At 35.0% G+C, this 24,330-nt stretch overlaps 1 protein-coding gene across 1 annotated transcript in view; it reads right to left on the reverse strand.

The window, feature by feature from the left end:
* The window catches only part of Negr1 (neuronal growth regulator 1), a 761,458-nt gene that overhangs the window by 606,630 nt on the left and 130,498 nt on the right, over positions 1-24,330 (reverse strand). The gene's annotated exons all lie outside the window — the stretch shown is intronic.

The following is a 24,330-nucleotide window of genomic DNA, read 5'->3' on the forward strand; positions in this document are numbered from 1 at the left end:
AAAAAAAAAAAAAAAAAAAAAAAAAAAAAAAAAAAAAAAATTTCTATCTCTGCCCAACCCCAACCAGTTACCTTCTCAGGGATTTCTACTTTAAAAGCATCCAATTCTTTCACCTTTAAGTATCCTTCCTGGTTTTCCCATTTTTAACACATACTAAGAAAATGGGAACTAAGTCTAAACCTTAGTTTTACTTAATGAGAAAGTTTTTCTATTAGTGTTTGAGAAGTCTATAGTCATTAAGGTATAATGATATCAAGTAAATTGAAACCCAGAGTTACATCAGAAGTTTTAATCTGATTATGTCAAAAACCAAGAAAATTTAAGTCACAGGAAATCTCTGTTCCTTTTCTGAACCAAACTAACATAGAAGCTTTTTCTTAGGACAATAAAATTATCCCTCAAACCATAACAATGTTAAAATTGAGTTTATGAGGATTAAGTGGCATTTACCCTCAAAAACAATAAAAAAAGCTAAATAAAATGAAAAATTTTTATTCCATTAAGCTTACAAAATGCATTTTATTTTGATAGCAGCAACAGTGCAAACTCTATAATTTCAACTCTTACAATTATTTTCAAAGTGTTCAGCTTTTATAATTCAATGTTCATTTTAATTACATGATGTATCTTTATTATTAGTTTTTACTATGAAGTAGAAACCTCACAATTATTAAGGATTGTCTTTAATTTTACTTAAAATTTTATGTATTAAATTTTCATAGGATAATTTCCAAGAGTTAAGAATTGTTTGGAGTAATAAACTTTTATCCCTTTTTCTCCAATCATTTTTTTTTTCATTTTTATTTCTCATTGTAACAGATTTTTAAATTCCTTGGTCAGGACTAGGAATGATCTTATTTCAAAGAAATTAGCCTTTTTCAGCTAGGAATAGACACACACTGTATATTTCAGTGTACTTTATTTGTTAAATATGGGTAAAATACTTAAAGAATATATCTTGTCCATTATTCCTAAGTTTTGAGATTGTGTATTTTTTCCTCAAATGGAAAATGCAAAAAGACAGATGTTAGTCTAGTATTCAGCATGCTACTTTTCTGAATTAATTTTATGAAAACATTGTAAAAGGAATCAAACTCTTTTAACTAGTGAATTTTCTTCTTTTGTGGTATGGAGTAAATGATAGTTTATTCACATTTGTCTATGTAAATAAACTCTATGAAATCTTTTCTCCTCAGTGATCTAATATTTAGCCTATTTTTCTGCGATTTGATTCATCAGAAACATAACTTTTATTTCTTCAGAAATTTAGTTTTGCCATATAGTTAACATCTATTTTATAAAGCTTTGATGTTGTTTTTAAATATGATCTATCTAAATTTAGCATTGTCCTCAGCAAACATTACATAATGATCTTTTAGTTTATATAATTTAAGTAAACAAATACTAAAATATCTTTATATAACTATGCCTTTCTAGAACTGGATCTTGAGGGGAAAATATTCTTATATTTAATCTTTGGATGAAAACTGACATAAAAATAAAACAGAAATAGAAATCTTGGCGTTACCTACATAGAAGATTGAAATTTAAGCACTATAATGCTAAAAATAAAGTAATTTAATTCTCTTCTAAGGACTGAAATAACTTTTTTAAAATAATCTTGCAAGTTCTATCTAATTGCTTCTCTATTTCTGAGGAAGAAAATGGCAGACTTGAAACTGTAATGATGACCAAGGACCCAAGAGTGAAACTAAAAACTAAATCAATACTTAATTTTAAAACATCTAGAGAGAAAGTTTTAGAAATATAAAACAAGCTCACTAGAGCTGAGGAAGCCACGTACATGGATATCTCTGTTTTACTTAAAATCAATTTTATTTGACTTCAATACTTCCTTATTTTCTACTGTTACAATTATAAAATACCGTCAGTTCATTAAGTCTCAGCTCATAAAAAGAGCCAGAAGAAGATCTTGTTAACCACATACTTATTCAATACATTGCATCGTTCAAAATTTTGGTGACCTTAGAGAACTAAGGAATTTTGCCAAATTACTATGGTTACATTATTTTTAGTGCAATTCACTGAATTTTTCATATTTGTGGAAATATTCTGGCACAGTTTCCAACATAAAACAGATCTGAATTATTGGTTAATTACTCACCATTTAGTGACTATTTCATGTGACATACAACTTTATCTAATGATGAAAATTGAGCTAAAAATAGTAGAATTTTTGCAATTAGGTCCTTACTGTATCAGCCAGCCTGAGATGCCATACAAAATAGCACAGATTAGGTGGCTTAACAATAGAAATTGATTTTCTGACCGTTTTGGCTTCTGTAGGGACCTTGTCAAGATACTGGCAAGTTGGGTTTCTGGAAAGGGTGCCCTTGTGGCCACATTTTCATGGCCTTTCCTCAGTTTGCACAAGGAAGCAGAGAGAAAGTTCCAGCATTTGTCCTTCTCCAGTAAGGACCAATCAACAACATCGCCATCCTATTCTAAACTTGTCTAACTCGCTACAGGCTCTGTTACCGAACAGCATCACCTTGAGGAGAGGGGTTCAACGTTTGAATTTTAAGGGGCAAAATTCAGTCCACAACAGAGCGTACCCTTCTGAACTTGACTTTGCTTTTTCTATCTCTGCTGTAAAACAATCTAAAGAACAAAAATTCAGTGGAGTGTATGAATGTAGCTTTTCAACAAAAACAAATATAATACATCATTCTAAAGCTCATCAAAATGAAAGCTTGTATCTTAGCCTATGTCAAATAATTTTCTGGCAGGAAAACGACTAGCTACCTACAAAGATTCTCTCGACATCTCTATAAACCTTGATCTTTACAAAAGAATTGGTTTTAACATTATTGCTAAGTGTTAAATTTTGAATTGCATAACTGTATCAAACCAAGTTTGGCATGGAAAAATCTAAAAGATTTGGTCTCTGCAACTGCATCTCAGGATTTGAAGAAAATAAACTGAAGTCAGGAAGACTGACTTCACCAAGCTTTCAGGAGACTATTTCCCTCAAGAGCTAATTTTTAACAGGAAGTTATAGATTATTTGAAAGAGAAGAAGCTTTAAGGAGAAAAATATATTTTTAATCCAGAAGAATGAATGACACCCAAAGCTTTGCTCAGATCGTTCATTCATATGTTTTGCTTTCCTTCCTCCCTCTCTCTGTCTCTCTCTCTCTCTCCCCCCTTCTTTTCTTCCCTTCCATCTCTGTATTGGAGACTGAATCCAAGTCCTTACACCTGTCAGGCAAACATTCTTACCACGGAGCTACACCCCTAGACCTCAGAACATTCAGGAAATAGCAAAATCCTAGTTTCAAACATAGCAGAGATCTGGTGCTGGTGAATTTATAGCCATATGTTCAAGGCAGTTGAAGGTCCAACTAATACAGAGTTCAGGTAAAATAAATGCTAGAAATCAAGTTAAGACTGGCTGCAGTTTTTAGAATGGTGTCTCTTCATGGTCTCCCATGAATTGATTTGTCGAGATTTGACAACATTATATTGCTTTTTAAAATCCATGTTAGATCTTTAAATGTGCTTTAATAGCTGTCTATTCACCTGCCCATCCCTCTTCGCATCTGTTATATAAACCTAACAAACAAATCAATATACTGATTCTACAAAGCAATAAGTAGCATTTAGTCACCAGGAAACATATCAGGAGAAATATGTCAATCTGAAGAAAACTAAAGATACCCTTAGGTTTCTCAGTAGTTCTCCATCAGTTCTGCTTTACAAAGAATCCTATAGCAGATCCATGAAAAAAGCATATAGTGCTTATAAATGCTTTATTTATATTGTGAAGAACACTAGTCTAAGCAATATGATAAATAAGATGACATAGTTGCTGTTTTAGTCCTCTCCTTCCAATTCACTTATGCTCGGAAAGACTCAGAAGACACAAATAAAGCGCCATGGTAGTTATGAGTATAACCTTCAAAATTAAAAAAAAATAACATTGAAAAAGTACCAGTTTGCATGGATAGTGCAGTCTTGCTATTTTACAAGAAACTTGGCCATATACAAAATTCTATTCTGTAACTGTGACCTTGCTCTATAAAATGTGAAGAAAGAGCATTTGTTCAGAGAACTACTGACATTTGGAAGATAGTAAAATCAGCCTAGCTCTGTAAATATGCTAATGATGTAACTTTTTTGCTAATGAGCGTGTAACTGAAAAGCTTTTAAAGCGGAAGTTTTTGCCAGCTGCTTTTTAACAAGGCAAACTGAGGTGTCACATCTTATTATATAACAAACAAATAATATATTCACTTGTACATATATTCATGTATTTTACAGCCATACTTATTGTTATCAATATATATCTACTTACATAGGTACATTTTTCATATGAAGTCTGAATATATTTATATCACCTTACAGAGTTATTTCTACCCCATTACTGCTCATTTTATTGCTGGAGCAATAACACAGAGTCCAATAAATCCCAATCTCTCCCAACAAACTCCAGGAATATTTAAGAAGCAAGCAACTTCAGTAGTAAACCTACTTTACAGAATTATTTTTACAAGAAAATTTTGCTGCGTTATTTCAGTGGCAGGGAAATGGGTGTGGTGGTGAACAGATGCTCAACTCAGGACATCCAGGAAACAAAGAGCCAGGGCAGAACCCCAGAGAGGAAGGGGGCAGGAACTAGACAAAGTCTCTAGGACACGCCCATTCATACCCGGAAGTGGGCTTGGCCTCATCTCGGAAGCTTACTTACAGCCAATCGCGTTGAGAATCTCAATGAACAGCCAGGGCCGCCATCTTCACTTACAAAGAAGGTCAAGTTCAAAATTTTAATTTTGCTGACTACTTCCATCCCAGCTTCTGATCTGCTTCAGGCTGGGATGCCTGTAGTGGGGCTTGCGAGTGCAGTCAGTTTCTCCCTGAGTTCTTCCTCTTTTTTCCTGGGAAAGCCAGTTGTGCGCTACAGGTATGGTAGGGAAGGGTGGTGCTCACAGACATTATAAAGAAATACGTTTAGCAGAATATTCTTTAACTTAGTTTACCTTTTCTGGCTTTAACAGATCATTGTAAGTTAACATGTAATAATAACAGCATAAAAATGAAATCGAATAAAGTTTAGAAAGATCGGTCTTAGAAAAGTACATGGTGTACTTAATTTTAAATTACAACATACATGTGTTTTGGTGTAAAACTAATGCCCTCGAGTTTCTGGCTGTGCTCTTAGAGCTTAGCGTTTCCAACCATTTTCCCTCCCCCTCTCCATTTCTCCTTTGCTCCCTTGCTTTACTTCTTCCACTATCATGCATATGTATCTGTCCCAGCAGTTTGGATTTGGTTGAATATGTCTCCAAAGATGTCTATATCCTAATGGGCAGAATTTCAAGTGGTCACCTTGCACAGGAAAAGACTGTTTTGTTAAACCAGTGGGATGTGGTGGTGTCTGTTAAAATCTATTGCGTCTTGTCTAATGAGTGCCGAATTACACAGTCACAGAAATACATGATAAATAAGGATTTTAGTAGAAAAGAAGACAGTCAAGGTTAAACACTGTGAGGATAATGGATGAGAAGAAAAAAGAAGTGCTGTGATGATTATGAAGCCATCACTGACATGTAAGAGAAAAAATTCAGAAGTAAAAGGCAAGAAGTTGACTATAAAAAGTGATTAGAAAACTTTAGAAAAACTATTTCCGTTTTTTCATTTTCTCACATTTTTTTCTTTTCCCTTATTTCCATTCCCCTACTCTTCCCACTTCCCCTACACCTTTAGCCCTTTTCTTCCTACTACACATTGTCAGTTATACCATTAGGATCTTATTTACAAATATAGTTTTCATACCAGAGAAACTATTGTAAGTAGAGAAGGGAGGAGGGGGTGAAGGGAGGGCAGGGGTATGGAGAAAAAATGAGAACCAAGACCTGTCATGTAAAGGTACAAGATCCCAATGATGAATGCAACTGTACTGTAATACCTAAAAAGTGCCAATAAACTCAATGAGAAAAAAGAAAAAGAAAACTTTAGTAGAAGTCATATCATATTATGGTACAGGTGTTTAAGTGAAGGAAAAAACAACAGAAAAATAAATATAACTTTAGGCACCAACACAGTTTACTGAAGTCTTTCCTAGGATCACCTTTACCATAATGTGATATAAATTCTACTAAAAATTTTTGTCTTCATATATACAAATAATCTGAAAGTTTTCCACTGTGGGGAATATTGAGCAAGATCACACTGAAGGTGTTTAGCTACTTCAGCGGAGAAAGATACTTTTCATAACCAAGAAGAGAGGAAGAGGTTAAGTTTATTGAGAGCAGATTTTTGGAAGCATTTAATGGAAAGCAAAATAGAACATTCATCGGAGATGCCAGATGGTAGTGCTAACTTAGATATAACTAAGATAAATATGACTTTGCCCTAGAATAAGTAAAATCTAAACTTAATATTTTGAGCAAGAGAAAAATACTAAACTTTTTTCTGAAATTATTACAGTTGGTTGAAGGAAATTCAAAGAAATAGGAGCACGAGTAACAACCATTAGGATGATGTCAAACCACACAAAACAGTAATGACAAAATTAAAGAGCATTTGAAAAATATAAGAGTAGCACAGAGTTAGAAAGACTCCTTCCTCATAAACCACATTCACAGATTACTAGGCAAAAGAATGGGAGTTTGGTCTCACTGGTAGATTTACAGTTCCACAGTCAACTTTGCTGCTACACTATTCCGTAACACAGTGAAAAGCAACGCTGGAGCACTTGCATTCAGTTAGATAAAGCAGCAAGCCAAAAACATGTGATAGGAAAATTTCACTGTCTGGGTCCTCAAAGTTCTTGGTTCTCAAGGCATGTGTCATTATACCGCAAAAATCTCAGGAGGTACTGCTAACTTTGTTAGCTGAAGTTACTCAAAATAAAATTCAGAGGCCATTTCTCAATCTCAACTATAAAATAAAAAGGCTAGAAGAGGAAAGAAAAAGGACTTGAATAATAATGTTTGGATTTCTAGGATGATTGGATTATGCATCAAAAAAGACAGTTCATACATTTTGTCCCATTGATTTGAAAGGAAAACTAAAAGGAAAAGGTGACTAAGAAAAAGACAGAAGTGCAGTTAGAATAAAAAATTTAATCAAACTTTGCAACAAGAAGAAGTAAGTGACCCAGGGCCATAGTAGAGGTTAATTTACTATTTCTAAATTGTAGATAAATCTGTAGATACAATAGTGAATGAAATATTAGGATTGGCAGTATTTTCAGTATTCCTTTTCTATCAGAGGAAAAAGAAACCATGCTAAGATGAATAGAGATACCTATTTGTATATGTGAAAATTTCTTATTTCCTGCTATGGAATCAGGTAAGAGACATTCAGGTACTTGAGAACAAATCATAAAAATTAGAATTATAAAAGATTAAGTATAATTTATATAGCTTTTTCAAGAAACCCAATTTTTCAGATAAGAAAATTTCTCTTCTTATGAGTTATATACACAATGATTTGAATGAAATATCATTAAGATGGGAAATATTCACACAGTCTCAAAAGTAGGTTAGACAGAATCGATTGAAGAACTGCTTTGCAATGATAACACAGGAGAGAAATGAACTTCAGAATAATATGTTTTATTGTGAGAAACCTGTCATGGCTAAAGCTTTGGGAAACCATAACTAACCAATAGAATGATCTATTCTAGAGCCTTCTTGGTAAGTTCTACACATAAGGTAGCCTAATTTCTAGAGTGTAAGGCTGTACTTTGGAAAAAATATATTAAACAACATCTAAAATTATGATGGGAAACATGGTAGATACATAAAAGTTTATGTTTTTTACATTAAAATTTAAGATATGATAAATAATTTTATCTTTTTAAACCTAAGTTTAATGTTTCTTTTTGATGGGTTTCTATTCTCAGTTCAAAGAAAATCTAACTATCACATAGCTTAGGGAAAAAGATTTCACCTCTACTGTGCTTGGACTAAAAAATATTTTCATTTCTTAAATTAATTTTATCGTGAATTTAAGGTATACAATACAATGACATCATCATTGGAAATTTGCACCTTTACATAATCCATCTTGGCTATTTTTTCCCCATTCTCCTGCTCTCCCTTCAACCCCTCCCTCCCTCCCTATTTACAAAGACTTTGTATCCATTTTTTCTTTTTATCATATTAATTCCATTCCCTTTTTTCTTTTCCCCTCCCCCTCCCATTTCCCTTTCCCCCTATCTTCCTATTTCACACTATCTATTATACCTTTTAGTTCTTATTTACACTTTCAGTTTCTCACACTAGGGAAACTGTTTGGTATTTACACATATGTGTCCTGATACTCTTAAGTAAAAGATATTTTCTTATCCATAGAAACTCTATGGACAATCTTTCTTCACTGGATTATTTTGTTTCCTTTAAATTAAGAGATCTGCACATATGTGTATTTAATAAGTCTGGGCCACTCCACATATCTGTTTAAAAAGTAAAACTAACAGAATCCATTTGGCTAAGCCATACCCTATTGCAACACTTCTCTGAAATTTGTGATTAAACCTAATAAAATACCGGACTTATAATGTTTTAAGCACAACAGGAATTTCTAGAAAAGAGCAGTTTTCAGTAAAAAATCAGTACTCTGAGGAAAAAATTGAAATTTAAAGCTGCAAATCTCTAGAGCATCTTAATGAATAACAGAGCATAATAAATAGGTTACCGCAGCTACTCTTGGTAGTCACTTCGAGTTACCCCTGAAACACTTACAAAGGTACTAGGTCAGACATTTATGACTAAAATATCCAGAAAGGTTTTCGAATTATTAAAATAAACATACTCATTCCTTGCGTAAGTTATTGTTTCAATACCACCAACAGTTAAGGTTCTCCACTAAGTTCATTAGAGGCATCTGCAGAAAGAAGATCCTTCCATCGGTGACTTTTTTACACTTTGTTACAAGGCTATTTGAGTGTCTTCAGAGTCTACACTGGCAGACAGAAATCACATATGCAACGTGGCTCTTCATTCTGGAGCCAGTTGAATAATACATTCTATGCTTCATATGTAAGACTAGGAGCCAAGGATGTGCGCCAACAATTCAACGTTATTCATCTCCATATATGTAATGTTAACAAAAGGACCATTTCATAGTGTTGCAATCATATCACTAGTTTAGAACAATAGATAATAATTTAGAGCAATGCCTTTTAGAATTTCAATAGTATATTTCATAAATGGCAATTTTCCTCTTCTTTTAACATTAGGGTTTGTTTTACTCTAAGTTTGTTTAAAATGAAAATATACCGAGTAGTTTCTATATTAAATCTTCTTCTCCTTATTGTAAAGGGTTAATAATTTCTAAGGTAAGTAAGTGGCATTATCAGACAAGGACGTCCTCTCTAGAAACAGGTGACATTTTATTACTTTAATCTCATTTTCACGTAAACACATTTTCAGCTAAACAAAGTTTAAAATAATTTAATAACTTGATTATCTGGACGAATTCCTTCATATGAAAGCAATAAGCCTAGAATAACAAGCTTACAGGAAAACGTGGTAACTTTTAACTTTAAAAATTGTACTAAATATGAAAATATAATTCCAGAAGATAGAAATAAATTCACAAGCTGTGCTATTAATTTACTTTTTTATCAGAATCATCCCCTCCACTTGAAAGAAGATTTAAGTTAGTAGTTCAGAGAAAGGGGAGGAAGAGTCAGAAATAAAAATTATTTCATTTAATTTTAAACGCGTTACATACCACAAACTTATACCTTAATTTTCTTTCGTAGTAAGACCTATGGATTTGACAGTTGTTAATGAATGTTTTTAAAAGTAGCTATTAACCTACATTTGATTCTATGGAGTAATTCTCAAGCAAATGTTAAAAACATTTCTTGTAGATCCTTTTTATTTTTAAAAACTTAAATATATGTTGCATCTCTCCACTGCTCCATTTGCCTTAGAAATTGCAATTGACATGATTGGAAAAGCAACAATTGACAATTATTTGATTCCTTCACCAGACCAAGATTTGTTTATGGCTACAAGAAAAGTGCTGTGTAATCTCCATAAAGATTCTGAAATCATAATTAGAATGTTCTTCCTCAAGCTCAGCCCCCTTCAAGCAATTGAAAAGAGAATAAAGCTATTGATCTTAAGAATGTACAGTGTGGAATTCCCACTGCTTACCCTCAAATAAAGCAGAAATTAAAAAATGAAAGTTCTAGGCCTGGGGCTTTACCTCACTTGTTCTGCTTCCAAGGATCTAAATTCAATCCCTGGTACAGAAAAAAAAAAAAAAAAAAAAAAAAAAAAAAAAAAAAAAAAAAAAAAAAAAAAAAAAGAAAAGAAAAGAAAAAAAAGAATTCCTACAACTTGTGTGTTCCCTGGATGAGGAACCAGGAACGATAACATAACTGGAAATCACCAGGTTAACTCCTGATTCAGCGTGGAGATATTTTACTTACACAATTTTCAGCAGTTTAAAGATTTACACATAGAAAATTTATATACAATCTCTAAGAACCTTGTTTCCCTTGGGGTTCCATATGGAGTTTTCTAAGTGGTTGCCTGTCGCACTTGAGGATATTATTTTTAATTACAAATGTAGAGTCACTAATGTGAATGCACTGGATAAATTGAAAGGTCTAGAATGGGAATGGAATATTAAAGGGGTGAGAAAGTAAGACTCTTGCTCAGAGTAATTTAAATGTTTATTTTATGGTAACCATGGTAATCTATTGCTCTCCGTAAAAAAGTTATTTTACAGCATTAGCCATTTTTTGATGCTGAATTATTTATTTTTTAATTTAGTCAGTGTCTAATTTTAAAATACTATATATCAGAAACAGCATTTTTCTTCTAAAGAGCTACAGAATCAATTCTTAATTACTTCAAAGATTTCCATTAATTTAAAAAATTACCGGTATTGTTTAAGCTACGAATAAACCTAAAGAACCCACACGACTCATTTTCACAACTTTCCACCCTGCTGTCACTTGTTGTGAATGTTTTGTATTAGAAATAGATGATTTGGGAGTTTTATGCAGATAATACTTCTAATACCGTATCACTTGTAGATGGAAGGTGATAATCCATAATCAAGATACATTCACTCAAAATTTATATGTGTTGCCTCTGGAAATACAAAACTAAACAGGAAAATGGTACAAAAGCCTGTTATTTTAGCTGATGCATTCATTATCTGATTTTCTGTCTTAAATTTTGCCTAATGGAGAAGAAGTCAAAAGTAGTTACAAACTCTGGTAATTTTATATATTGATATGAAGACCTCTCCGGCTCCAGTAAAAACTGGGATGAGTTCTACGGGTTAGAATTGATTGTGCAACCTTTCTTGGAGTTTTCTCCTTTCAGTAGGGTGAGTAATAACAGGGCCTTGCTCACTGAGCTCTTCTCAGGATTAAGTTACCTAATGCAGAACTGACAGCTCCCTGGCTGACATGTATAAAGGTAAAGAATGCTGCCTATTATAATTACCATCACGGCATTTATTTTATCATCTCATTCTAAGTTCTAGAGAAGTTGACAATTTTGTTTCCTTTCTTATTGCCTTCTCAGGCTGAGGAGAACCTGAACTGATATCATGAGAAAAAATGATTCATTATTATAATAATGCCAGCGTGCATAAAGTCCTTCTTATTAAATCAACTTATTTTTAGTATTAGGCACAGCATTTACAAAGGATGATATGCAATGTGTATGATACACGAGAAAGCAAAAACATTAAAGTGACTAAGAGAAAAACATTCATAAAAAATTAGTCACGAGGAATACACCAACTCATTCCATTTTGTAATCCATATCAAGACAGCTCTCATGTTTTGCACTCAACGGAATGTTCTGACACAGGAAAACCCTTCACTGTTAAAGAAAGACATTTCCTAACTTTGCAACTGTCTGAGCGTCAAGCACAGAGGGATTGGTGACAAAGACGAAGGCTACTCTTCAACGTCCTGGACCACTGGGGACAGGAATCTGCACATGCATATGTTCTGGGCTCCCACACTAGACAAGTGCCCGGAGTTGTGAGAAGTCAGCCGACTTCTCCAGAGCATCAGCCACGGGCTCGCTGGTACCCGTGCAGACTACGATCACTACGTCCCCATAGTAACTCTCTGGAGAGGGACTGTGTTGTAGACAGGGAAACAGGATGCAAAGTTGTTCACCTGAAGACGACCTGCGAGACTCTAAGCAGCTAGTGAAACCTTAATGTCGTTCTTGTTATTCTATACACCGTGGTATACTCATGGAAGCCTTTTTTATTTTTCTACTTCCGTCCTCCAACTTGACCTTTAGTAAAAATAGGCCTAATTCATCATAAATTTTTAGTGTGTAGAATATTGAGGGCTCTCATTCAGATAATTTTGGCCCTCTTTATTCACCTCTTTGGGTTATTTTCCCTTGAAAAATATAATTACTTTAAAATTCAAAGTCATGAGCAGAGTTATTTCTGTATATCTTCATTGTAATTTATTTCTTCATACTTGTTTCCATAATTCACTGATTTTCCCAAGCATACTCCTGCTTTATGATTCTATTTCTAATATCTTCTTTTTTCGCTCTTCTGAAGTCCCACCTGAGTTGATACACTGTTTGAAGATTTACTAGTATTAGATTAATAATTGGTAGGCTTCTTCCTCCCTGTATTGGAGCAGATAGGACTTTATGTTTTCATTTTAAAATAAGTAGGTCTCGGTAAGGAACTAAAAAAAGATACTTTTCTAGACTAGAAAAATAGTTTCACAACATTGGACGGGATCTGGGACAAGATACAGAGCAGCCTCTAGATTACTGAGACTAACTGGTCCATAATGGTTTTCCAGAAAAAACAAATAAACAGCATGGTGTCATATTTCAACGGTGAACAAAAATCTATGTATCATCATAGTTGTCACTTGCTTCTCAACATAATGCCAGAGATTTCTGCTTTTCTTCCTTGGTACCATGTTTCATGTCTTCATTATCCGAAAAAGAGCTCCTACTTGGTGGAAGGTGTAGACAATGATGTAAAGACGTAGGCTCTCAAGTGAGGGGATGATCGCCAGTTTGCAGGCATGGTGTACACACAATCCGGGTTCTTTTTATAAACATTCAATGACGTTCTTATTGAAAATCCCAATTATTTCCCCATCGCATCACCCACATTACCAACCTTGTCAATGCAATTGTTTGTAATATACTCTTATTTGCCTTTAAGGTACCTCTTTGGCGGTACATTTTGGGGTGCTCCATATTTATCTCTCCTTACACTTTTCTCCCTATCAAAGTATTGATTGTAGCACTAATTCTATCTGCCAGCGTTTTCTTTAATCCTTCCTTCTTTTTGGCAACAGGTCTCTGACCTCCTTTGCACTGTGTCTCGGATTTGAATGTATGTCTTTTTCAGCAAACTGGAAGAAGTCAGGTTATGTACTCACAAATTCCCCATGATGTATCTAGGAAGACTGTACCCAGGAAAGCACAGAGTTCAATGTGCCACGAGACAGCAACAAAGAACTAGAGTGCAGACTTGCATTATGGCCAGGGTTATGAATTTACCACAACTACCAAACTCTGAGCCAGTGACATAAATCTTGGTGACAGACGAGACCCTAAAACTCTGTGTGAATCAACTTTGGAGTTGGGGGACCACACCCCCCAAAAATAACCTTGGATTTATTCCAAATCCTATTGCATAAAAACATGAAATCTTAAAATCCAGCAAGGTGGAGAAAGTAATCAAAATATATTTCTACCTCATCTGAAGTAGCATTCTAATTGCTATCCCTATTGAATGGGGGTTGGGAGGGGTGTGAGTAAGCTTTTATATAAAAAAGTACATCTTTTTAGAAATATATATGTATAAACACAGAGATGTCTACAATATGCATGTTTGAAACAATGTGTATGTGTGTGTGTGTGTCTGTGTGTGTAGAAGGAAGATTATTAGACACAGTATCAGGAAAAGGACTCAGAGTCTAACTAGAAAAGTAGATAAGAATGTGGTAAAATGTGGTGACGCATAGGTAAAACTGAGGGTATATTTTTACTTCTCTAGTGCAGTATATAAACCAAATTACTCTTTGTAAACAGTCAGACTGGATCTTTCTCTCTTTAAGTCTGGATTTCTGTAGAACCTAAGTGCCCTCCCACAGTTTGGTGGCTCTCATCTTCCACAGATACCATCAGTCTTTAAGTTTCTTACTACCCCACAGCACAGTACATAAGACTGAATTTAACTCTTGTGTAAGACAGCACCATGCAGACAGCGTTAAGCAGGGCCATGCTTTTACATATAACCCACAAACTTTACTTTTTCTCAGCACAAACATCTGTGTAGTGTTATGTGAGCAACTGCTAATAGTAAAAGCAATATAACCTACGATTTTTTAATACTTCAAGGTTTCCAAAACCGATCAATTGTCTGAGCCAGATGTTCATTACTCATTTAACCACATATATATACTCAATTGCTTGTGTCTCTCTGGACAATGTTCATTACCAGTCTGATGACTAGAATTAGGACTTCAAATGATTTTGTAAGCAAATATAGAGTCTTCTTGTGGTAAACAGTCTGTATGAGTACATTTAGGCTTTCATGAAATACGTACTTCTTTGAGGCAGATTTTCATATAGGAATTACATTTTTAGTTTTTCTGAAACAGCAATTTATTAAAAGTAAAATGAAATGAGTGAGGTTGGTGTAATCATGGAGTTTGTGTTTTGGAGAGAAGTGGAGTCTTACAAGAATAGGAAGTGGCATATCTGTCACTATTGCTTTTTAAGCCAAAATGGGGTCTGTAAAATTGCAACTTCCCAAACCTGGAGACTGTTTTGTGGTTGTGGTTTCTGTTGTTCGTTTGATTGTTCTGTTTTTGTTGTTGTTGTTGTTTTGTGGTACTGGGAATCGAACTCAGGGCCTTGCGCTTGCGAGGCAGCCACTGGAACCATTGAGCTAAATCCCCAGCCTGTTCTTGTTATTTTTAAGATACTATAACTTTTGCTCAAAGTTTTGCTCTGCTAATCTTCCTGAGTCAGGCTTCTAGTTATGTCAGTGAAATGTAAAGAAAATGCTCAGGAATGGAAAGGCTTCAGAATTTCTGAACCATCCATTAGGTCTGGACTTTTATGTTTGTCTCTGCTTTTCCGTTCAGCATACAGCATAGCAGGAAGTGACTGGGGTGAGATGAGACCTGGAGCCACCACTTTCCTTATGGGCGATTCCCACTGTAACTCAAACATCGAATTTAGACACGCAGGCATCTTGGATGAACTAAACAATATGTGGCAGGAGTAAACTCCCTCATGCTATTTAATAGCCATTTTTATGTTGATTTTTTTCTTTTTCTTTTTTTGTTTACTTCCTCTGATTGTCTAGAAAACCTATGGTGTCTCAGCCTGCCCTCCTCAGGATATGTCTATAATCCGGCCAAGTACCAGTGACTCAAAGGACACTACTTACACCAGAAAACACAGCATCAGCCTGGCTTCCAGACAGAGCCCATGTGGATGGAACACAGCCTGAAAAGGAGGCCCAGGGCATGGGGCTCAGACTGGAGCAGCACCAGCCATGAACCAGAAGGGAGGCCTAGAAGCGCGACTGTGCTCCTGGGGTGACTGAGGAGCTGTCCAGCAAGTGGGAAAGGCAGGGAAGCTGAGACTTCTGCCTTGCATGGGAGGCACCTCAGGGATGAACCCACTACACTGAAGCCAAATGTAGGCACCCACCAAAAGAAAAGAAATTTCAAAGTTTTTCAAATCTGACTGTTGAAGACACGGGTCCTGCTTCCTGCTTCTTCTGTACTTTCACCCTGATGATGGGATGCTTGGCCAAAGAAGACAAGAACGCAGTGAGGACTCATCAAGCAGTAGGACTCCACTTAAGAACATCTGGATAACCCTGGAACATTATACATTTTTCAGTGTATCCTACTTTTACACTCATGGCAACAATGATCAGCCCTTTTAAAACAGAAGGAACGTGTCATCGGAGCAAAGAAACCACCCTGGATAAATCAAAACATCACTTTCAATTTGCAGGTTCAGTAGAAGAACAGTGGAGATTTTCATTTTCAAAGCAGATATAGCAAAGGTCCCACTTGGGAGTGCAATGAGTAGAGTGGGGTGAACAACTTTTACTTTCCATATAATAACAATCTGTACATTTTCATCTTTCTAACTTTGTGCAAAATAAAAAATACCTAAAAAGCCATAAACCTTAAGTGAAAATATATCTATCCATCCGATCTCTTTGAAATACACCTGCTATCTATAAAGCAGCAAATGCATTAGGGTTAATATTTTAAAAGAACTGCTTTGTAAAGCACAGATTGCCCAGAATTGTGAACAATAACACCCAATTTAGAACTCTAGATTTAGCAATTGGGCTTTCTTTAAAGTCAGAGACCGCTTTAATGACTTAACTTTATAATCATTGGGATAATCGTTGTACATATAGAATTACAATCAATAAATATTTGTTGACTGAAAATAGGCAGAAGTGTTTTAAGCTAATTATAGTTAATTTAATCCCTACTTAATGAAAATAAAATATCCCAACATGATTTCTACCCTGCACCTCCTTACAAAGCTGTTTTAATCAGTTTGTTTTATGTAGAATATTTATGCTGACTAACAGATAATAGCTTAATTAAAAACACATTTAAACGATATGCAAAGAGATTAGCATTTAAATCTTCAAATGAAATAATCTTTAAATGTTTATATTGGTTATTTATTTTTACCTATTTCTTTAGAAAGAAATTTGCTAACGCTAACTGTGCTCACACGTTCACATCTGTAGACACATTTTTACTGATTCTGATAAGAATATTAATCGAAATGTTTTATTAAGTGACATTAAAATAGCTTCATAATAGCTTATGCCATTTACATCTGACAATGCATTTTATCTGAGCTTATTGTGGGTCTGAAAGCTCAAAAGGAAGCTTCAGTCACTTCCAGTGAATTTTGCTTTGAAAAAGAAGTGAAGGTATCCTAAGCCATTTTGAGTTTAATCTTTTTCTTCCCTCTATCTTTACAGCTTTGTCTCTAACTGATGAGTTTTACTTACTTGTATTAAAAACTGTTTTTAAAGAATTGGCTAATTATTAAAAGTAGGAATTTGTATGCACTGATTCATCTCCTCCTCTTCTTTTTTGTTGCTGTGCCAGTGATCGAACCCGGGCCCTTGAACATGCTAAACAAGCACTCTGCCACAGGACCAAACCCCCAGCACCATTCACGGCTGCTTTTTGTCCACAGCAATCTCTAAGCCAAGGGTTAATGGCTATGATTGTTCTCTTATTCATATCAACGACACTCTGAATACATCAGTGAATTCTGTGTGAATAAAGATATGGGGTAAACCAGAGCTTAGCAACACTGAAACTGATTTGCAGACTCACACGTCCGCATTCTGGACGCAAAGAGAACATCTATAATTCTATTTCCAACCATGATCTCTTTGAGAGAGGAGATGAAAGCAAATTTCATGCCACAGGACAGATTTCTTCCGGACAGCTAAGACTGTGGGGTCAGGGGCTTTTCTTCGTTCACCGATCGCTCAAAGCCGGAATGTACTCCCCATGGGAAAAGAAATGTCTCTTTTTGGTTTGGAGGCAGAATGTATTCGGGGGTGGACACCTGCTAGTTTAATGTTCTTAATATAAGCCAGACTGTAAGCAGAGGGATGTTCACTTTCCTCAAGGTATTTTTGATTCTCAAGTGCCACCTGCTCTGGAAACTGCAGCCAAATGTTATTTGAGCTGTGGCAGAAAGTACGGCAAAGAAACTGTGTGAGCGCACAGGGCGATCTAAACACGACAGTCCCTCGCTTGAGAAAGTCAGGTGCTTCACTTTTCCGGGAATAGCATAGAAGGAAGCCATGGGGCAGTGCTAGGGCTTCTCGTCCAGCAAGAACCCACGTTCCTGTTCCTACTTACTAAAGATAGACCGTTTTTAAGAGCACAGACTTCTTCCAGTGTGTGCCCAAAACTTGTTTCCTCCACAGCTACACTCGGGAGCTGGTATATGAGAGTGTGGGCCTCACTGCAGAGAATACATCATTTTATTTCATTTTATATTTCATATATTTTTTATGCAGTGCTGGAGACCAAATTCCAAGTTTCCCATATGCTAAGTACCCGCTCAACACTGAACTACACCCCAAGCTAATGTGGTTTTGTTTCATTTATTCTTCTATTTTTATTGTATTTATGTTTTGACAATGCTGGAGCTCAAATCCAGGGATTTGAACATGCTAACCACTAGCATTTCTGAGCTATACCTGCAGTCTCACTTTAATTTTAATTTAGAAGAAATAATTGTACGTATCTATGTAGCCTTTCAATACATTTATACATCGAAGAAGACCAAATGAAGCTATCTGGCATAATTACGATCACAAATATTTATCATTTCTTTCCTCTCTTTTAATGAATGGAACTATACTATACATTATAATGAACTATACTCACCATGGTACGCAATATAACAGCAGAATTTATCTCTTGGTAACCATGATTGTGTGCTATATTTCTAGAATTTCACCCCCTTTAGATTTCAGGTATAAGTAAAATTATACAATGTTTCTCTTTCTGTGCCTGGCTGATAATACTTGGTGCCTTGTAATCCAGTTGTCCTTGAATCATAATGACAGAAATTTCTGTTTTCTAAAGGTGAATACCACTCCGCTGTGCACATATCCTGTATGTTTTACTCTGTTTATCCACAGATGTTCCCTTGTTTCCAAATCTTGAGTATTGTAAAGAGTGCTGCTATATACACGGAATACAAATACATTTTAAACATAATGATTTCAATTCTTTTAGGTATACATCCAATATTAGGATGACTGTATTCTCTGTTAATTGTGATTAAAAAATAAAACCAGATCCTGGCAATCACAAGTGTGAGTGACAAGTCCAGATGAAAGGTTTTCTCAGTCTTTCTTCCTCTTTGTTTTTCCAACTTTGTATTGTCCATGTTGTGGAATTGGAAGGGAGGGAGGAAAAAGCAAGGAAGGAAAGAAAGAAAGGATGGAGGGGGGAAGAAAGGAAGGGAGAACATACTGCTTACAATTCATAATCCAGCAGCAATTAGGTCAGGAAGTAAGTGAAGGGGTAAGATAGGTAGCACAGCATACGGTATCCACGTTCATGGTGAAAATCCCCCACTATTTCTAACACAGGCGTCAGTAACTCTGGCAGTGGCTAAGGGATATGATCCCGAATGATGTAATCAGTAAAGTTATATCCTGATTTCTCTGCTTTCCAGTGTGTCACAAAGGATCAGAAACCCTTTTACAAAATGGGTGGAGCAGGAAGTGTAGATTGTGAGTGATGTTGGATTCTGAAAAACCTGCATAGGTAACATGAGATAGCTTGGGAATGGGACCGGACTCTAAACACAGAACTCATTTACAGTGCAAATACACCTTCTATACACCTAATGATAAATTGTATACAATGTTCTTAGCATACCTGCATTCTGATCATAACCTCTCACATGGAGTTAGGGTGAAGTTTTCCGGGGTTGTTGTGTCATTTCCACACTTACAATGTTTCAAACTGTGGAGCATTCTGTATTTTGAATTTTGGGATTGGGGATAATCAATCAATTGTAGCAATTCTGTAGTGTTGAGCTAATACTAGAAGTCCAGCCTACAGTAGTTTTTGTTACTGTTGTAGAACACACACACACACACACACACACGCATATTGGTAAAATATAGTGAATGTTTAAATTTCAAAACTTTCTTACAGAGAAAAGCACATCACCATCAATCTTTCTCAACATACTCACTCCCTCTCTTTGAGATCACACATTTCTTACCATTCTTGTCACTTTCTGAAGCAATTTTGGAAGACCGATCACTTGAGTCGTTTTCGTTGTACTGTCCATTCAAAAACATTTATCTTTCGTGGACATTTTGACTTTGTAGAACAGCCAAAAGTCTCACGATGCCGGATTCAGTAATGAGGTGGATGAGCACAGAACGTATGTTTTCATGATCCAGTCCTTCTGTTGGAGGGTACTCAGCAATAGCATCCTCTTTATATTTTCATTTAATTAATTTTACTGGTATATTTCAGATCAATGATCACATTTATCATTGGGAATTTGTACCTGCACATGACATATCTTGATTCTTTTGTTCTCATTCCCCTCCCCTCCTTTAAACTCCTCTTCCTCCTCATTTACAAAATTTTAGTTTTCATTTTTTCCTTCTATTTTTTATTGTCCTTTTCTGCCTTTCTCTGTCCCCTCTCCCCAGCTCCTCTTCCCAATGAACACTTTCTATTATGCAATATGTTATACATTTTAGTCCTTATTTATACTTTGTTTCTCACACCAGGTAAACCATGTGATATTTCACCATGTGTGTCCAATTTAGTTCACTTAAGAGTATGGTCTCAAGGTACATCCATTTACCTAGAAATCTCTGTCAAGTTTATCCATCTGTATGACAGAGTGTTAGCATTGTGTATTTTAAAAAATCTCCTAGAAGATCCTAACAGCTCCACCAAAAGACTTCTAGATTTAATAACAAAATTCAATCATATGGCTGGATTCAAAGTCAGCACTCAAAAATCAAAAGCATTCCTCTACACAAATAACAAACTCACTGAGAGAGAAATTAGGGAAACCACACTTTCTGTGATAGCACAGGAAATAAAGTAAACACTTAAGAATCAACCTAACAAAGAAAGTAAAAGATCTTTCCATGGAAAAATACAGTATTCTGAAAAAGAAGATTAAAGAGGATATCAGAAAAGAGAAAAACAACCCTTGTTCTTGGGTAGGAAGAACCAATATAGTGAAAATGGCCATAAACCTAAAACTGTTATATATATGTAAAGTAATTTCAATCAAAATACCAATAGCATTCCTCACAGAATTAGAGAAAGAAAAAATTGTTTGGACCCAGAAGAGACCTAGAATAGAAGAAGCAATTGTGGTCATCAAAGGCAAGGCAGGGGCATCACAATCCCTAACTTGATACTATCCTACAAAGCTACTGTGATGAAAACAGCATGGTACTGGGAACAAAACAGACCTGAGGATCAAAGGAACAGAGCAGAAGAGGCCAAAACAACTCCAACCACAACCTTCGTCTTTGGCGAAGCGACCATCTGTACAAATATACGTCCATGAATGTATGCTAATTTAAATCATATTTTCTTTTATAGATAAATCTAAATTTCTGTTTGGGGAGCTATTTCCAACCAAATTTTAAATCAACGGACTTGTGATTATAAAACATTTTATTTCTTAGGCAAATTTGTTAAAACTTTAAGTATACAATATACATTAAAAAGGATCTTAAAATTTTCTCTATCTTGGTGAAAAATTTTAATGAAGAGGTATTTCCTTTGGTGAAACTTATTTTTCTTATATATAATCCAATTAGATTTTGACCAATTTAAGAGCCTAAAAAAAGGTTATTTTACTTCAGCATCAGAATCCTGTTCATAATGTTTCATATTTCAGAGAGTACAGCATTAACATTTCTTGCTTGTTTATGATGTTAGGATCTTTGGTCTCAATATTTAATCTTCAGTTATCAAGTACACATGAATAAACGAACTTGTATGTTTTTAATTCACGATCAGAGATGTTAAAGACTTTCCTGTCACGCAATGATCGTGTTGAAGTGTGAGCTGAGGAACTACTGATTTTCCACTAGTACAATCTATCAGCTGACAGTAGCAACAGATTGTGTCCACTGCCTAGGAAATGCCTTCCTGGTAGCCAAAAACTATGAAATAGTGTAATCTGAGAACACAGAGTACATTACATGCATGGTACTTTGCCAACGCATTCTTCCTATCTACTGCTGTTGATGGCCTATACCACGTGCAATGTTCCAAAAATAACGAGTTGCTAAGGCTGTACTTCATCCCAGAATATGATCCGTAGCAGTTTTCTGTCAAAAAGGAAAGGTTACAGTGTGACGTGGTTGAGGTGTTTATGAATGTCTTCGAAAGGGCCCCAAGGCTATAGGAGGAAAAGATATTCCTTTTCTCTCCAGTGTGTGACAGGTTGGGTCTCAGTCACAACTGGGTCTTGAAGGATGATTAGGAGGTTGGTGCATGGACAAAAAGCAAGCATATAAATGTCTATTGCCAATTACTACTGCACAATATAACAGGGCATTGAACACTGGAAAATATAAACATCAACAAGTTTAATGTGCTCAGGAAGTAACCTAATTTGAAATAAAAACAATAAATATAACATATATTATTTACTCATTTTATTAAGGATAAAATGGCCTAAGTTTACAGAATAAGAAATATGGCAAAGGTCAATCAGTATTACGAATAAAATTCATGAATATCTTCCCAAGATCAACCTTAAAGAGGAGATGAAGATACTCTCTCAAGATATCCTATACTTTTAAAATTGGATGATTTGAGTGGATTAATATCACAAAAGTACAGGTGGTTATGAGCATTAAAAAAATGCATCCGTGGGTAGAGGGAAAGCGTGGTGTTCGTGTAATTAAATACATTGGGAAAATATGTCGAAAGGTATACTGTTGTGAATAACAAGAGATGTTGGTGTTTCTTTCCCTGCAGAAAATATTTGGCAACATCTGGAGATGTTTTGGTCATCAAAGCTGGCAGAGGGTTGTTTGTGGCATGCTGTAGATAGAAAATTTGGATGGTGCTACATGTCTTTCCAGGCCCAAGACAGCCCCCCACACACAAATATTATCTATCCCAAAAGGTCAGCAATGCCAAGTTCAGAGATTCTGCAACAGCTTCAAAGAGGGCTTCTCGTAACGATTTGGGAGATGAATGACAGTCATGTTTGCGTCTGAGATGTTTAGTCGTGGTGGAGAAGAATCACTTCACTTAGCTGGCCTTTTGAAGAGCTTAGCACAAAGCATGAGCACATGATTAATTAAGAAAAACAGCTCAAGTGAATATGATGTCTTGAGCCTTAAGCCGTCAAGCACCAAAGCTTTTGAATTTTTACAAAATTTTAATGACATAAGCCATTAAGGTTGACTCATACTTAACCTACTTTCAAAGAGGCATTGATGACACACAGTCTAAATCTGTGGACTTTTGAGAAATGAAAGTTTGAAAATACTACCCATAAATATATGATAGTAAAAAGCATATTAGAAAAGAAGGGTTAAATCATGTTGTTTTTTTAATCACTGAAAAGTATTTGCATTTCTAAAGGGAGAAAGATCAATCTGCAAAATGTATTTTATAATGGAAAGATTGGTTTGCTGGTAAAGTAAAATCTTTTAGAGTATGTTCCTCAAGAGTATAACTGAAAAGATAGAAAACCAGATGGTGAGACGTGCCATGCAAATAAAATCAGCAATTAAAGATTATAGTAGCCATCCAATAGAAATAGTGAATATCTTATTCATGTTTTATATATTTGTGCAATATTTCTAGTTTAAGATGCTTATTGAACAATCTCTATTTTTTAAATATGAAATTAATCTATTATAAATTTGTTCCATTCTTCCCTCAGACTTTGCAATTTTCAGTGAACCATGTGTCAGTCATTCTAAATACGTATGCTTTAAAATATTTTATAGCTCATTTTAATGCCTAATGTTGCCATATAAATTTCGTTTTAAAATCTGACGGTCAATGGGCATGCCGAAATTTGATGAAACTTAAGTGACTGAAGGAGAGTAAAGCAAGTTTTTGCACATTTGCACATAGTAAGGCAACACTTAAAGATTAAATTCTTGGATGTAGAAAGGTAATTTTGATATTGTATTACAGTCATTTTCTTACATTTCTATTGCATACGTTTGTATAACTAACTTATCCAAAATTTAAGTAGTATATGTCATATGTATTTTCTCTTGACTTTTGCAAGATACACATATGCCTCAAATAGCAATGGTGAATTGTTGAGTCACCTATCACATATTTAAACCTTCCCAAATAGTTTTTAAAATTAAATCATTTTTAAATTGAAACTTTAAAAATAATTGAATAAAATTCTAAGTGTATATTTTTAAAAAGATAGTACTACAATTGTAATTATTACGCTATGCATACTTAAACTTCCACGTTAGATAAATACAAAAACTAAAATAAATATATCTAAATATAAATTCTATCAATCTAAAAGAAGACAGAATATAAAGCTACAACTTACTTTTCCCTAATGACTTAAAAAAAATATCTCTTAAGAAGAAAAAGTCTCGCGCTCCTGTAATCCCAGCACTTGGGAGGCTGAGGCAGGAAGATCGCTGTGAGTTTGAGACCAGCCTGGGCTATACAGTGAGTACTAGGTCATTCTCAACTACATAGTGAGATCCTTTCTCAAATTACCAAAAAAAAAAAAAAAAAAAAAAAAAAAAAAAAAAAAAAAAAAAAAAAAAGTCTAAAAAT

This window comes from Fukomys damarensis, unplaced genomic scaffold, assembly GCF_012274545.1.
Source record: "Fukomys damarensis isolate Sample0158 unplaced genomic scaffold, DMR_v1.0_HiC HiC_scaffold_33, whole genome shotgun sequence".
In the NCBI taxonomy this organism is placed as follows: domain Eukaryota; kingdom Metazoa; phylum Chordata; class Mammalia; order Rodentia; family Bathyergidae; genus Fukomys; species Fukomys damarensis.